Here is a 5,301-nt window from a genome sequence, read left to right on the forward strand (position 1 = left end):
TGCGGGATGTCTTGACTTGATTGGTACAAGATGGAATGTCGAGGATGACATTCTTTTAAGGAGGGGAGATTGTGACGCCCCGAAAAGAATGAGTGTGAGAACCCGGAAATTTTCACATTTTCTAGGGTTTATTTTATTTAATCGCCCGCCTTTTCTACATTTTCTTTATTAGAAAAATTCCCCAGATAAAGTTTATGAGCAAAGATAGTTTTAAAATAATTTTTCTAGTATCGGTTAGTTTTTGAGAAATTAAGAGCGTATTTTGAACGTGGGACCCGCTAGTGCGGTAAATACATTAAATTTTTGACAACTTGTTGGAATTTTGTATTAAGTGATATTATTGTACAATGTGTTAAGATATTTGTATTGGAGAGACAAAAAGATAAGTTTTGAACCAAAAGGTGACAAGTGTCACCATAAGATTAAGTCTTGAGTTTGACTACTATTCATAACTTTACCATTTAATTCAAATTGGCCCAAAAATCACTTCATTTTGCAAGCTTCTTGGCCGAATGTTCTTGCTCAAGAAAGAAAGAAAAGCTCTCAATTTCTTCCTTCTATATGTGAGAACCCTGAAAATATACATATAAATATCAGTGCATATTTTATTTGCATTTTAATTCTTTAATAAATTTTAGCACTAAGTCCCATTGTTTTTAAATAAGTACATAGAAATAAACGTTATGTGCAAAATAAAAGAATTGTGCTAGACTACCAAACTTCTTAGTTTTGTTACATTAACTTCATATTTCGATGGTAAACTATTTCATTGATCTAAGAATTAAATTTCTTTTTTGAATTCTAGTATTGTAATTAATTGTTTTGAAATAAAAGTGTAAAGATAATTTCTATGTAAAAAAAAAAATAATATAATTGTGCCCAATATTGAATTATTCGGTTTTGTTACACTAAATTAATATTTCTCGAGTTAGAGTAATTTTATTGCTTAAAAACAAACTCTTTGAATTCCGATAGCTAATTTAATCGTTAATAATGTTAAGAGTTAATAGGAACCTTAGTATTAAGTTGCATTTGATAATTTTAGACAAAACCATTACAAGTACACTTAGTATACTTAGGACGTTAAAATCTCGATAATCAAATCTTTGCGAGATTAGTATATTATTAAGTATTCAAATTACATTTGGGATAAATTTTGGAATTAGATTAAGTTAGAAATAGGGACTTAAGTGGATATTAGGAGTGGATATTAGGAGAGCAAGTGAAAAGATCAAAATTACCCTCACAACCTCACGAAATAACCGTCTGTCACCACCTCACATTCGGCCAATACATTTCTTTCCCACTCCAACACACAACCGCACAAGCACTCTACCTCCATTGCCAAAACCGCGGCTCCACCTCCACTTTTCTTCACAATCCAACTTCTCACCTCAGCTCCACAACACCATTTCCCTTTCGGATCAGCAGCTGGAGCAAGGTAGGAGAGCTGAAATCCGCAAGCTACACCCAGTTTTCCAGCCGCAACAACCACCACAGCTCCACCATCTGCTCAGCCAAGACAACCCCAAACCAGTCGCGAGCCTAGGGAAATAATTCTGCCCAGATTTGTTCGTGCGTGAACGGAGCATTAGCAGAGGTACTTCTTGATCTAGTTTGAGTTGATTAGAGGGTTCTGGAGCTAACTTAAAATCTTGCATGTTGATTATTAGACTTCGGATGGTAGTTACAAAAACAGCAAAAATTTTCTGATGTGCGATAGTGCTTCATCCGAGACTGATTGGAATGATGCTACCTTAGATGATCAAACTCTGTTATTCTGAGCTTGTTGTGATGTTTAATTAACTAATCACTAACTAATTAAATTGTTCAAAGCTTTGCATGGGAACTTGGAACTTTCGGATGATGAACCAAGGAACATAAGAAATTCTGTTTTGATGTAGTAATGTTGCCGTGAGCTTGAGCAGAAAATGTAAGTTTAACTTGCCTAAATGTGACCCTCTGAATTGATCCCTGTGCTTAATTAGTCAATAACTAATCAGTTAAGCTGTGCATGTAGCAATGAGATGGCCTAAACCAGAAAAATAAAAAGGAAAATTTGAAAGTGGTTCATGCATGATCACCGAGGCTCATGGGAGAATTTCTGGATTTTTGGGAAATTTGTAGTTGCTAATTGAATTCAATTTTTGAGTTAAAAATGTCAACTAGTTAGCTAAGTGTTTAAACGCTGAATTGAGTACCTAATACCATACTTAAACCAAGGAAAAATTCGAACTAAAGTAGATTGGTTGCTGGAAATTTTGGGTGATAGCCGAAGGGGTATGATCCAGAATTTCAATATCGTTGGGAAAATTGTAATTTGTTTCTGGAAATTTATTTTATTTCCTTGGATTATGGTGGCTCAGAATTTCATAAGAGATGCAAATTTCAAGATATACAATTTGTTTAGCAACGAACCAATTAGTACATATAAAGTTGGAACCAAAAACGCTAGTATACAATTGCTGGAAATTCTCTTGTGATTGCCGAATATTGAGTTGAATTATCAACTTGGATTCTGGAAATTTTCTTGAAAATATAATGGTTAAAATGCCTGGAATATGTTGTTTGGGAATCTATAAGGAATGCATGGACGGCTTGAAATAAAAACATGTTGGTGTTAAAAGAAAAAAAAAAAAGGAGTTTTTCATTAGTGGAAAATGAAACTCCAGATTTTCGGATGTCCCTGACCAGTCTCGATAAAATGTTTATATCTTGGTGTAGGAAAATCCGTTTAAGGCGCCGTCAGTGGTATTTGAAACTAGAATCATAGGCCTTTGACCTATAGAGATTTCGTATTTTTCCTCCATGTGTATCGCTGTCTGTGAATGTTTAAAGTAGACTGTTTTGCATGAATATCCTGTTTCTTTGAGAAACTAAACTTGAATTTGGATTGAGATTTTATCTTACTTGTGGTTCAAATTCTTGATTCAATTGTAGTTGGAAGTAACTAATGTCGTCAAGGGCCAATGATTGATGAAGCCCTTGGCCATTTGAATGACTTTATAAGTACCACGGTGTGATGAAAGTGAATTGCTGGAATGTCTTGGAAGCTTTACTTTTACTTTTACTTGCTTATGTTGGGTTTGCTGAGACCAAGTGCTAATGATTGATGAAGCCTTGGTTGATCATGTTAGTTTATTCGGAAATGCACTTGTTGAAATTTAAGGCTAATGATTGACGAAGTCCTAGTAATTTGTTATGTGATTTTTACCACATTTTGATTCATATTATGATTTCGAAACGGAATCGGAGCTGTGGAAGTTGTATCGACTTAGCGAACTCGAGTAACTGTGGTCAAATTAATCAAAAATATTTTTCCAGCTAGTATTATATTATAAAACTCCATATCTAGTGCTTTGCCTAAAAATTTTCCAACTCGATAATTTCCTTTAGCTCAAACTAGCCTTGATAGCTATAGTAAATAAGTTCTATAGCTTTTGAAAACTTTAAGTCTTATTTTAACTCCTTTTCTTTCCTTAAGCTTTGCACTTGGATAGTTAACTATAGGAAAAGTTCCAAAATACGAGTTTTACTAATTTTAGTGAAAAGCTTGAGAAACTTACTCGGCAAGAAACCTTATTTTTAGGTAAAATAGTTTAGTAATAATTTTGCAAAAACCATAGCTTTAAAGAAATGTTCAAAGTAACTTCCTAACGTGGATATTAAGAGATTTGTCGATTTATTTCAAGAAAGTAATACAAGTTATTTTTTTCAGGAAAAGTATCTTAATGAAAACTATAGGAAACAATCCTTCTACTTTGTCACGTATTAACCCAAGGGACTCTTGATTTCCTAAGGGAAAGTGAATTAGTAGTATGTAATTATACCTCAATGTCTATAAGCTTAAAAACGGAGTAAAAACTTATAGTTTCAATATTTGTTATTTTAGGGTATCGTGAGGAAGTGGAACTCGAATCCCAATTTGACATCTGAACTTCACTCTTGGTGAGTGTCCCTGTTTGTTCTATTCTTACATGATTAAGTGCTTCCTTGAATTTAAGTGTGATAATCGCAAAAATTGGTTTTGATCCATCGAAGTGAGCGGTGTGTACTTTACCACACTAGTCGTTCGAGTGGTGACTTGTGTAAAGCATTTTTTTTGTGAATCCAAGTGCTTGACGTAAAGTCGTTGGGTGAATCCCTCGACGAGTCAATAATAATAAATCAAGTGCTAGACGTAAAGTCGTTGGGTGAATCCCTCGACGAGTCAATAAGAGTAAATCAAGTGCTAGACGTAAAGTCGTTGGGTGAATCCCTCGACGAGTCAATAATAATAAATCAAGTGCTAGACGTAAAGTCGTTGGGTGAATCCCTCGACGAGTCAATAAGAGTAAATCAAGTGCTAGACGTAAAGTCGTTGGGTGAATCCCTCGACGAGTCAATAATAATAAATCAAGTGCTAGACGTAAAGTCGTTGGGTGAATCCCTCGACGAGTCAATAAGAGTAAATCAAGTGCTAGACGTAAAGTCGTTGGGTGAATCCCTCGACGAGTCAATAATAATAAATCAAGTGCTAGACGTAAAGTCGTTGGGTGAATCCCTCGACGAGTCAATAATAGTAAATCAAGTGCTAGACGTAAAGTCGTTGGGTGAATCCCTCGACGAGTCAATAAGAGTAAATCAAGTGCTAGACGTAAAGTCGTTGGGTGAATCCCTCGACGAGTCAATAATAATAATGTAAGTTCAGGACGTAACGTCGTTGGGTGAATCCCTCGACCAGTCTAAGGTACACTTGGGTATTATCGCCTTCCTATTTGTTTACTTCAGTCGAATCAATACGTGCTAATTGTTTTAATTGATTGCATGTTTTTGGGGCACCACTGAGCTTTAGCTCACCCCACGTTTAATTGTTTTCCTTGACAGGTCTTGAAGTTTGAGAAATCTGAGCAGTGCTGATTTCTTTTAATTTGTACTTGAATCTTAAGACTGCAGTTTACCGTTGTATTGTATTGTGAATTGAAAAACGTATTGGTTATTTTGGATTGCCACTTGAAGCTGGAAAATGTTTAAACCCTAATTATTATGTTTGGCTTGTATGGTTGTAATCGTGGTGTGTGACAGTATATATCCGGATTGGTACGACCTTATACCTTAGAGGTAACGCGTGAGATGTATAAGAGCCGTCGACTGGCTATCTTCTTTACTGCTATCTCTGAAGTTAATGTAGATTTAAGGATGATCCTATCTGGGAAAAGTTGTTTTGTAACAGATTAGGTTATTCTTCGGAAGGATCCGGGTTAGTGTGCGTGCGTGAGTCCTGGCGAGAGCTGGGCAGACGGCCCGCCAACCCTCTGGTTC

The 5,301-nt window shown here is 35.6% G+C and overlaps 1 long non-coding RNA gene across 1 annotated transcript; it reads left to right on the forward strand.

Moving 5' to 3' along the window:
• The first annotated feature begins 947 nt into the window (after positions 1-947).
• Positions 948-5,048, forward strand: LOC140037018 (uncharacterized). The gene is made up of 3 exons (XR_011840822.1): positions 948-1,600; positions 3,893-3,948; positions 4,867-5,048. It is a non-coding gene; the product is annotated as an uncharacterized lncRNA (long non-coding RNA).
• Positions 5,049-5,301: the final 253 nt, after the last annotated feature.

The sequence above is a fragment of the Coffea arabica genome, chromosome 2e, assembly GCF_036785885.1.
Source record: "Coffea arabica cultivar ET-39 chromosome 2e, Coffea Arabica ET-39 HiFi, whole genome shotgun sequence".
Lineage (NCBI taxonomy): Eukaryota > Viridiplantae > Streptophyta > Magnoliopsida > Gentianales > Rubiaceae > Coffea > Coffea arabica.